Source organism: Taeniopygia guttata, chromosome W (assembly GCF_048771995.1).
Source record: "Taeniopygia guttata chromosome W, bTaeGut7.mat, whole genome shotgun sequence".
NCBI lineage: Eukaryota > Metazoa > Chordata > Aves > Passeriformes > Estrildidae > Taeniopygia > Taeniopygia guttata.
This window is the reverse complement of record NC_133064.1, coordinates 15,704,582-15,716,020: the sequence shown is the minus strand read 5'-3', so window position 1 is coordinate 15,716,020 and position 11,439 is coordinate 15,704,582. Positions and strand designations below refer to the sequence as shown.

Sequence of the window (11,439 nt, the reverse complement as noted above, 5' to 3'; positions counted from 1 at the left end):
ACAAATATCAATAACAACATTGCATGAGGCCCAAAAGCTTCTAGGTGACCTACAGTGGCTGAAGCCAGTCACCGGTATCCCTAATATCTTATTAGACGAATTGCGTCCGCTACTGAAAGGCACTGACCCTTGTGCCCCTGTTCATCTCACCCAAGCTCAGCAAGATGCACTTCAGAAAATTATGCATTGCATATCTACAGGATTTGTCACAAGGATTGACCCTGATCTCCCCCTGCATCTTACAATTTGGAATACTGAAGACCATCTACTAGGAGCTGTTACTCAGCAGTTAAAGAAAACAGGGGAGACAGCAGTACTGGAATGGCTGTCACCTCCATTGCAACAAAGAAAAACTATAACTTCAAAAATCGAAAATTTGGCATTGCTGATCAAAAAAGGACGCATCCGCATTTTGGAAATCAGTGGCCTGGAACCAACGGACATTAATCTGCCCATAGAAAAGGCCACGTTAGATTGGTACCTTTTAAACTCCACAGCCCTGGCTGAAGCATTATTGTCGTCTGCAGCACAAATCAATACCGGTCCCCTTATACCAAAACCTTTGCGATGGCTAGGAGAATGGAGCTGGCTACAGAAACCCCTCAGAGAAGACAGGCCCATTCCAGATGCCACTACGGCTTTCACAGACGCTGGAAAAAGCTCCAGGAAGGTGGCAGTAGTCTGGAAAAAGGGACAACAATGGCATCAACAAATATTAGAGGCAAAATCAAAGGACAATTTGCAGACTTTGGAGTTGTTGGCAGTCATTTGGGCTGTAACTAACTTGCATGAACCGTTGAATGTTGTATCAGACTCGCTTTATGTTGTGGGGGTAGTATCAAGGATTGAGGATGCTACTATCAGAGAAGTACAGAATCAGCGACTTTATGAACTGTTTCTTCAACTAAAACGTGCCCTCAGAAATAGAACTGAACCATATTTGGTCATCCATGTTCGTAGTCATAAATGGGACGAAGGGTTAGGAGAAGGAAACGCCAAGGCTGATAAGCTAGTCTCGCTTTCTCATCAAACAGTACTTCCTAGGCAGTCATTAGCACGGGAAAGTGTCATGGTTTGACACGGGAAGAGAATTTTTTAGAAGGAAGAGGTTCATCCCGTCAGGGGTCAGGTTTAGATACTGACACTTGGGGTGACCAATTGAAGGTGGACACGCCTCTGAGAACACAGAGGGGTTAAAAGCGGAATTCCCAGGAGGACTTGTCCTTCTTTGGTTCCGGTCACCGCATGGTACGGACCTCTCCCCTGCCCAGCCCGGGCTGGGTGGGGGAGGGGAGCCATGCGGCCTGTGGAGGTAGGCCCAAGGGTGGAGGGGATGCAACCAGACCTGGCCCCCTGCAGATGGAAGGGTGGAGAAATCTGGGATGTCTCCGCTCCCCCCAGAGTCTCTCTGTCTCCCAGGAGAGAAAAAGAGACAGAGACTCGGTGGTTTTATCAGCAGTTCGCCGCAGGGAAGGAGAAGAGCGGGGGGGCCGCAAAGTGCCCAGCCGGGCTGTGGGAGCTGGAGCCTGGGCAGCGAGCCATCCTTGGGAGTTGGGACTTTTAACCCTTCCTGAGAAATGAAGGCTTTATGAAATATTACTCCTCCTGAATTTGAAGAAAAGAGAGACAGCTTGAAACCTCAGATGTTTAGAGAAGAAGGTTGGGGGCAGATGATAGAGTGGCTTTTTGGCTGGACTCTGCTTGTTTACCATAGACTGAACCACTCTTTCTTTTCAAGAGGGACTGCATTTTAGGGGGATGCATTGGTGGGCCAAGAGACCTTCTGCAGCAACTACCAGTTTTGGAGTGGACAGAGAGAGAGCTGAGGAGGGTGTGAGGATGCCCTCCATCTTCAGGAAGAAGAGAAGGCGATCTCTGTCGTTTGGACCCTCGGCCCCAGGGGAAAATGGGGGGGACTCTAGTCCCGAATTGTGATACTGGACTGTTGTTCCTGGTGGTCCTTGGCAAAGCATCCTTAAAGGGGCCCTATAAGCAGTCTCTGTCCATGCCCGGTGGTGAGAGCACTGTGACATGGAGAGGAGAATGTCACACTGGCCCGGTGTGTCTGGGCGGTGCCACGTGTGACATTGGAAACACAAAAGGTGGCAGTTGTGTTTCCTGGGGGTCTATGGTTGCAAGGGGGACTCCTCTCTTCCCCGATGGACTTAGTATTGATTATATTGAAGGGTGAAAACTTGATTAAGGATCCAAATGGGTCTCGCTGGGGTTTGGTGGAGTTGGGTGGAGGGAGGAGAAATGTTTTGGAAGGTTTTCATTTCGAATTTTGTGTGTTTTTTTTTTCTTTCCTTTCTTTTCCTTTTATAGTAGTAGTAGTAGTAGTAGTGTAATAAAGTTTTTTCCTTTGTTATTAAGTTTGGCCTGCTTTGCTCTGTCCTTGATCACATTTCACAGCATTTGATTGGTAAGTTGTATTTTCATGGGGCGCTGGCATTGTGCTATTTTCCATCAGAATGCTAAAGGCATGTCGAAAGAATTTCAGATTCCCTTAGAAGAAGCTAGAACTATAGCCAAAGCCTGTCCAATTTGTAGTAATCAAAACAGAGGCATGGGTCTGGGTGTGGGAGTCAACCCAAGGGGCCTGCATGCTAATGAGATATGGCAGATGGATGTTACTTATGTACCTAGCTTTGGCCGCCTTAAGTATGTTCATGTGACTATAGATACTTATAGTCATTATATATGGGCTACTGCAAAGGCTGGCGAATGGGCTATACATGTAGAACGGCACCTGCACAGTTGTATTGCTGTCATGGGAACCCCACAGAAAATCAAAACAGACAATGGTCCAGCCTACTGTAGCAAGCGTATAGCTCGTTTCACGCAGTTTTGGAACATTGCTCATGTTACAGGAATTGCCAACTCACCTACTGGACAAGCAATAGTAGAAAGAGCAAATGGAACCCTTAAACAGTATTTGGAAAAATATTCTGACATTAGGAGCATACAGGATAGACTACTTAAATGTTTGTTTGTGCTTAATCATTTATGTATTTTTGGAAACAGCGAGGTGCCGCCTGTGATTTCTCATTTTTCCCCGTTGAAACAGCCTGGGCCTGAAGAGGTGGTCAGGTATCAGGATCCGAAGACAGGAATCTGGCAAGGCCCAGCTAAGGTTGTATATTGGGGCAGAGGCTACTTATGTGTTTCTACGCCAACAGGCACTTTGTGGGTTCCTGCAAGGTGGACGCGACCAGCGGTTATCGATGAACAGTCCAGAGCAGAGGAGGAAATATCGTCTGCAGAAAGTGCTGGCACCGATCTTGTGAGAAGTTGAAGAGGAATTTAATATCAAGTTTTTATACGAAACTGCACGAGAAGTAGCTGAAACGCTTCTCCCAGTTTTACACAGAGACTTTTTACACCATTGCCAAACTGCTTGCTTAGCTTGCTTCGCACATAATCACCAAGCATGGGTAAAAATTTATTGTGGGAACTGTAATAGTAACTGGTGGGTTTTTCAACGGGTTCTTAGCAACGGACTTTGGTGTCTTAATTGTAGTATTGCCTGGCATAGGGAAACGCCGCAGCAAGCATTAACTGCGTTAACAGGGGATACTATAAGGAACAGTATAGCCAGAAGAGAAAACAGGGAGGATCTAGAGCTTAGAGATTTGGCGTGGCAGGTACGCCACATAGTCAAAAAGATATTAGGAGACAAACGCTCACGCATTTTAGACTCTTGTTGTGGTCATGAAGTTCATATACCAATTCAGTGGCAGGTGCCACCCAATCAATGGGATTATACTTGTCGTAGGTTTACTAAAATTAATAACCGTCTCAAGAACTACTACGGTAAAACATCCCAACATTAACTCCTTATTTCCTAGGCAGAACGTATGGATCTCATAATCAAGACAGCTAAATAGAACAGACTTTTGTGTGTCCTTAGCCCAACCTGAATCCCCCTTCCATACCTGCCTTATTGGCGTACCACTTAATGAGACAGAGTACTCTTATTTAGTCACGACCCGAACGTCCAGACACTGTAGAAACAATATTAGCTCCTGCCTTGAAGAATATGACTCGTGGGATGATAGATTACCTTATAGTGGCAAGCCCGACGAGCTAGAGATATTGGGCTCGCTCCATGCCGCCTCATGCATGTATATTAACTCCAGCAAATATGATTGCAATGAAGGCAACGGTGCTTGGTGTAATATAACACTCCCTATGAATATTACCCCACAACAGGAAAATTGGCAAAATCACACCTTTTGGTGTCACTCTATAGCTCAAAAGGAAACAGACCCAGCCCCAGGTACAACAATTCCTCGCCAATTGCCACCCGGAATCTTTTTAATCTGTGGGGACAGAGCATTCAGCGGCATTCCTCAACGGCCCACCGGAGGCCCTTGTACGTTTGGGCGTCTCACAATAGCACTCCCTAGCCAGAACGCTCTATTAGGCCTATATAGCAATACCAGCCAGGTAACCACCACACGACGAAAGCGCTCAACCATTGATGCTTCCTGTGACGATAACGTCAACTTGTTTAATCGCGCGGAGCAAGTGGTTGCCTCTCTTTTTATGCCCGGCCTTGCTGCAGGACATGCTCTTTTTCAGTTAGAGAAGTTACAATGTTGGGTAGGCAAGCAAGCTAATGCCACGTCTGAGCTATTAAGTTTACTGGCCACAGACATAGACACCGTAAGACATGCAACATTGCAAAATCGGGCAGCTATTGACTTTTTATTATTGGCTCATGGGCATGGGTGTGAAGATTTCGAAGGAATGTGCTGTATGAATTTGAAAAATAGTTCCGAATCTATTCATAAGAAAATTCAGCATTTGCAACAACATGTTCAGGTGTTACAGAGGGATGATACATTTTTTGGATTATCATTTGAATCATGGGGAATTACGGGGTGGCTTAAACACCTTTTGCAGCTTATGATAATAGGATTGTTAGTTATAGTAATTTTAATGCTTGTATTGCCGTGTGTATTTCAGTGCTTGCAAAGGACTTTAATGTCAATTATAGAACAAAAATGGAACACATCCTTGCTTGCTTATAGAGAAAACAGGGGAAGTGTAGAGAGTTTATCTGAAGAATGGCTGCGCAGCAAGGGATACGAAAGGGTTAAGTTGATGAGAGTGTGAGAATACGTGATTTGTAGCATGAAAACTATGCCCTTGAGAAACAGAAGTCTCCTAACAACCTTGAGCAAACAGATGTCTCGTTAACAACCAAGATGTAAAATTGCTTAGTATGCAGAAAGATAATCAAGTATAAGGAAGCAGTAACCGCAAGGCTTATCTCAAAGAGATATATGTGTTAATAGAAAGGTAACCAATCCTGAGCTTCGCTTTTGCAATATGTATGAACTAATTAGTGCTAGTATAAAGAAACTGTAATCGACTCCAATAAACTGAGACTTGTTGATCATGACAGCATGAGACTTGTCTCCCGCGACTCTCACCAACATAGAAATGGGTCCAGTTGTCCGACTCAAATCTCCAAGATGTGCCATCTCTCCACAGGACTTGCTTTTCCAGTCCCAGGATGGTGTTCCAGGCAGTAGCCTGAGGCACTGGGTAGATCTCCAACCATCCAGTGGTGGCTTCTACCATGGTCAGCACGTAGCGCTTGCCTTGGCGTGTCTGGGGCAGTGTGATGTAGTCAGTCTGCCAGGCCTCCCTCATACTTGTACTTGGATCACCACGCACCATACCATAGGGGCTTCACTCGCTTGGCCTGTTTGATGGTAGCACACGTCTCACAGTCATGGATAACCTGAGAAATACTGTCCATGGTTAGATCCACCCCTCGGTCTCGTGCCGACTTGTAGGTGGCATATTTGCCCTGATGACCTGAGGCATCATGGGCCCATCGAGCTGGGAACAACTCCCTCTTATGTTGCCAATCTAAGTCTATCTTTGACACCTCTATTTTTGCAGCCTGATCTACCTGCTGATTGTTTCTGTGTTCCTCATTAGCCCAACTCTTGGGGACATGGACCTCTACATGACGGACTTTCACAGGTAGCTTCTCCACCCAAGTGGCAATGTCTTTCCATTCATCAGCAGCCCAGACTGGCTTTCCTCTACGCTGCCAATTGGCCTTTTTCCACCTTTCCAGCCACCCCCACAGAGTATTGGCTACCATCCAAGAATCAGTGTAAAGGTAGAGCTTTGGCCACTTCTCTCTCTCAGCAATGTCCAGGGCCAGTTGAACAGCCTTGAGTTCAGCAAGCTGACTTGATCCACTTTCTCTTTCAGTAGCTTGTGCAACCTGTCATGTGGGGCTCCATACGGCTGCTTTCCACTTCCGGTTCGTCCCTATGATGCGACAGGAACCGTCAGTGAAAACAGCGTAGTGTGCTTCCTCTGCTGGTAGATGGTTGTATGGTGGAGCTACTTCAGCACGTGTCACTTGTTCTTGTTCCTCTTCATCAGTGAGACCAAAGTTTTCACCTTCCAGCCAGTTTCTAATTATCTCCAAAATCCCAGGGCGATTCAGGTTTCTGATATGGGCACACTGTGTGATGAGAGCAATCCACTTGCTCCATGTAGTATCAATGACATGGTGGGTAGTGGGAACCTTTCCTTTAAGCATCCACCCCAGGACCGGTAGTTGGGGTGCCAGGAGGAGTTGTGATTCCATGCCAATCACCTCCGAGGTGGCTTGAACTCCTTCATATGTGGCCAAGATTTCCTTTTCTGTGGGAGGGTAGCTGGCTTCTGACCCTCTGTAGCTTTGACTCCAAAATCCAAGCGGTTAGCCTCGAGTCTCCCCAGGCACCTTCTGCCAACGGCTCCAGGACAAGCCATTGTTTCTGGCTGCAGAGCAGAGCACATTCTTCACCTCTGGTCCTGTCCTAACTGGGCCAAGGGCTGCTGCATGAGCAATCTCCTTTTTAATCTGGGAAAAAGCTTGTTGTGGCTCAGGGCCCCATTGGAACTCGTTCTTCTTGCGGGTGACCAGGTAAAGAGGGTTCATGATCTGACTGTACCTGGGAATGTGCACTCTCCAAAAACCTATGGCGCCTAAGAAAGCTTGTGTCTCTTTCTTGCTGGTTGGTGGAGACATTGCAGTGATCTTGTTGATGACCTCAGTTGGAATCTGATGCCGTCCATCTTGCCACTTTACTCCCAGGAACTGGATCTCTTGGACAGGTTCCTTGACTTTGCTCATCTTGATGGCGAAATCAGCTTCTAGCAGAATCTGGATTATTTTCTCTCCTTTCTCAAATACTTCCATTGCCATGTTCCCCCACACAATGATATCATTGATGTACTGTAGTGTTGCGGTGCGTTTGGGGGGACCCCGGAGTGTCCCCGGGGGACCCCCCAAACTGTGAGTTTGCTGGTAGCAGCAGGCAGGCAAGGAGACTCCACACGGCTTCTGAGGGTGCTTATTAGATGAGGGTTTATTGGGAGTCCTACCCCCAGGATGCTGCATGGTTTCTGAGGGAGGGAAGGGGGAAGGAGGGGGAAAGGGGAGGGGGAGAGAGGGGCCGGGAAAGAACTGGCCAAGAGAGCTGGCTAAAAGCGCGAGCCTGGGCCCACCGGCACACTTAACAGAGAGATTCCAAGTGAGCGCGGATAAGGTTTGGGCCAAAGGGATTACAGACACGGGATATTTCAGGGGAGGATTACAGGCTTGAAATAAACCATACAGTTTCGAGGGGTGAGACAAAGCATACCATTTAATTAAAATTCAACACTGCAATTCACCCTTTTTTATGTTAGAAAAAAAAAATATGAAGAGAATGATGACAATTAACAATTTAAAAATAAAGCAGTAAATACACAATTTCTCAGCATAAAATAAATACAGTTGCAGTGAGGATTATGTTTTAAATTGAATACATTCTAAACAGTCTATTTGACTTGATGTTTCCCTTCCGTGATAGGTATTGTTCAGTTCTGAAAGGGTGTTAACACAGTACAAAGATAAAATGAGTATTTAATTGTAATAAACGGCTTTTGTGGGCTCATATTGCAGATTTTAAAATTAATTTAAAGCATGGGCGAGTGCTTAAAGGGCTTCAGCCTTTGGCACTAAGCTCATATGAGAGATTTGGGATTGGCCTTTTCAGCATGACTGGCCCAATGGTGTCTTACTTTTTCCAACTGGCTTTTCGGAACACCATAGCTCCCAGTTTTAGGCCATGGCGCCGACTTCTGCTCCCCCTCTCAGGGACAGGGAATCATCTGGAGCTCCCCAGACTCCAGGCAGGTTTGTGGCCTCAGAATCTCACCCTTGGATCTGAGCTTTACCTCTGCTTTCACCTTCCAACCGGTTTAACCCAGAAAACCCCCGGTTTTAGGTCATTAAAAGAAAAACAAAATGAAGAAAAGAAATTTGGCTTCAGCTACAGTCTATACTCAGGGAGCATTCACTGCTGCGTCGCCCCCTCAAACCCACAGGGGTAAGTCCTCCGTGGACCCCAGCCAGCTGGGCAGTGGGGCGAGTTGGGCAGAGAAAAGGGGCTTCTCGTTGGATCCCAGGGGGCTTTGAGAAGTTCCCTCGTGAGTCCAAAGACGAGCTGGTCCCACAAGCAAAGGAAAGAGGCGCTTCTCCTCTGGATTAATTCTGAAGTTTAATGAGGCCCTGGGGAGAGATCCCAGAGTACATCTGAACCCGAAGGGCATCCAGAGCAAGAGAGTGTGTCCCTGCCCAGAGCAGCCAGATATAGGGGGGGGCGGGGAAATCCAAGCAGCCAGTGGGGGAAGGACATGGGAGTGGCTCTCCGGGGACAAGGCCTCAGCGTGACCACTGAGGAGGGGGTAGGGGTGGAGCCCCAAGCCAGGGTCCAGTTTCCTGGTGACCCTGACAGAAGGCTCTGGACAAAGGGGAAGGGTCACGAGGTGATGGACACATCACCTGGGAGGAGACAGGGGGATGAGTCAGAGATTTTGGGGTTTGATAGACATACAGGTACTGATGGGACAGCTGGGATGAACCAAAGGGATACAAAGAGGGGATATGGAGGGACAAATCATTATGAGGGGATATACAGTGCAAACACAACTCCACAATTCACCACAAAAAACTGCAAAATACTTTCCCAGACACCATTTTAGGTTATCAGTCACCCTCAGAACCTACTGAGGACAGCATAAACCAAACAGCGATTCTGATCCAGCAGTCTAATACTATCTGGACACTTGCTATTAAAGAAGAAATTGAAAACTGCTTATCCTTGGATCTACCCTTGTGACCTGACAGGCCTGTGCTTTCTAAAACTGAAAACAGGACAATCTGCAATATTAACACACACTTAAACTAGAAAAGCATAATTGTAAAAACTACTTCATGGGGATGGGAGGGAAATGGAGAGAATACAGGTATGGGATAAGAGTGATAAAAAGGTTAGAGGGTTTTAGGATAAAAGTTCTAGCTGATGAGCTCTTTCCATCTAGAACAAGTGGAAAGGGATTGGGAACTGAGGAGGTTACGGGGAGCCAGAGACTGTGTGAAAGAAAAACCTTTTCGGGGTACCCTGCGCCTTCAAGTGGTTTACTCCCAGTGAACTACCCAAAATAAGGAAAAAAGGGGTATGGATTGCAGAGAAGGATATCATCCTGCTCTTGGAATAACAGGGAAAGGAGATCATGAAGTACAATTTACAATTCAACTAAATATAAAAGGCTATTAAAACTGGTATTACAAAATTACTTTTAGCTTTGGGATTTGGTTTCTTAGCTTCTTCCCCAGTTCCAGCTGCCACCCTGTGGGATTTGGAAGGTGGAGGGTGGGAACTAGGAGCTGGAAGGGGGGGTTGGTTCATGAGAGACAGGGAAGGAGCAGAGCATGGGGAAGAAAAAGCGGGAAGAAAGGGATTTAGGGAAGGAGAAGCAGAAGATGGTGCCGTGCCATTCAGCTGAAGCCATCTTGGCTGACACGTGGTCACAGCTATGTTGGATACTCCTGGGGTTTTGTTTAGGGGAAGGCGGGTTAGGGATGAAGTTAGGGAGAAGGGGCAGTGAGGGAGGGAGAGAGTAAGACTGAGGAAGGAGGTTACAGAACTGACGAAAGCAGTTTTCTGGGGTGTGGTGCTCAGATTGTCTGGTGGCTCCCTTATGGAAACTGGTGGGCTTTCATTGCTGCTGTGGTCCAGGGCATCGGCTGCTTGGGCTCGGCACTCCGCATGGCCCGCCCGCTCTGCGGGCCCCCCCCGGCGCCAGGCAGAGGGCCGTGTGTGCTCCGCATGGCTCCTTTGGGTGTCATGGCATGCAATTGCAGCGGCGTGGTCGCATCGGGGCCCGGGGCTGTGCTGGGCCGGGGCCGCGCCGCAGTGGGCTGTGGCTGTGCTGGCTGGTGGTGGTGGGATCGCGGGGCATCTGCACGGTGGTGACAAGCCCAAGGGCCGTGGCTGTGGCAAGGCACGGCCACTCCACGATGCTGGAAGCAGTGCTGAAGTGGGGTTCCGCGGGGTTCTGTGCTGTCCCAGCAGGGCCGTGCCAGTCTCAGGGTCATCGATCCTCGTGCCCCACGTTGGGCGCTATTTGTTGCAGTGCATTTGGGGTGACCTCGGAGTGTCCCCGGTGTCACGATCCGCTTATAGCGGGGTGTCGTGATGGTTCGTTAGCCGATCCCAAAGTGCAAAAGACAAACAGCAGGGGACAATCAGTTTAATCACAACAGATGCACCTTTATTACGGGCCAAAACCAATAAATGCGATAGTGGGGTCAGAAAAGAAATAAAAAGGAGAGAGAGAGAGAGAGAGAAGGGGGGATGGGAATAGCTACCAACACAGGCGAGGTCCTCAGTGGTCCGGACGATGGGGATCCGTCTTGTTGTGTTGGGGAGAGTCTCTGAAATCCTACCTAACCCAGGGGTTCAGTTATAGTCCACAGAAGGAAAGGGGGGAACATGCAGAACAATGAGAGTCTATTGAAATTGCTATGGGGGGAACAGGTGTATCTACAGAAAATCATCCAGGCTGAACAAACACAGTAATGAATAAGTCTATTGAAGTTACTGGAGAAGAACAGGTCATGTCATTTTCCCCCACCCCACTCTCTGTGGTAGGGGTCTCAGTCTCAGTCCTTGGGGAGAGGGTTCTTGATCTCCGTCTGTAACGGTGGTAACGAGGCAGATGAGGGGTCTTCAGTGAGAGACCACCAGAGTCACCCCAACAGTTCATTCAGCTTAAAGGTGGAGAGTGAAGCAGGAATTGCAGAGGGCCGCTCTGTGCTGGGTCCACGCTGGGTCTTCGCCAAGTCCTTGCCAACTTCTTGCCAAGTTCTTGCCGGGCCTCATTCGGAACAAAACGTAACGGTACAGTGGCTGCACCTGCACTGTTGCCTTCTCCAAGCCGGAACTGCAGTGGGGGAAGGGGGTTCCTTCTCGTGGCAATCGGCAGGCAAATGAGTGAGGGTCTTCAGATGGCCTCTTACACCCGGGGGACCCCCCAAGCTGTGAGTTTGCTGGTAGCAGCAGGCAGGCAAGGAGACTCCACACGGCT

The 11,439-nt window shown here is 48.0% G+C and overlaps 1 long non-coding RNA gene across 1 annotated transcript; it reads left to right on the top strand.

Moving 5' to 3' along the window:
• The first annotated feature begins 1,069 nt into the window (after window positions 1-1,069).
• On the top strand, window positions 1,070-2,372 carry LOC140682094 (uncharacterized). Its single transcript, XR_012053341.1, has 2 exons — window positions 1,070-1,312; window positions 1,457-2,372. It is a non-coding gene; the product is annotated as an uncharacterized lncRNA (long non-coding RNA).
• The last annotated feature ends 9,067 nt before the right edge of the window (window positions 2,373-11,439 follow it).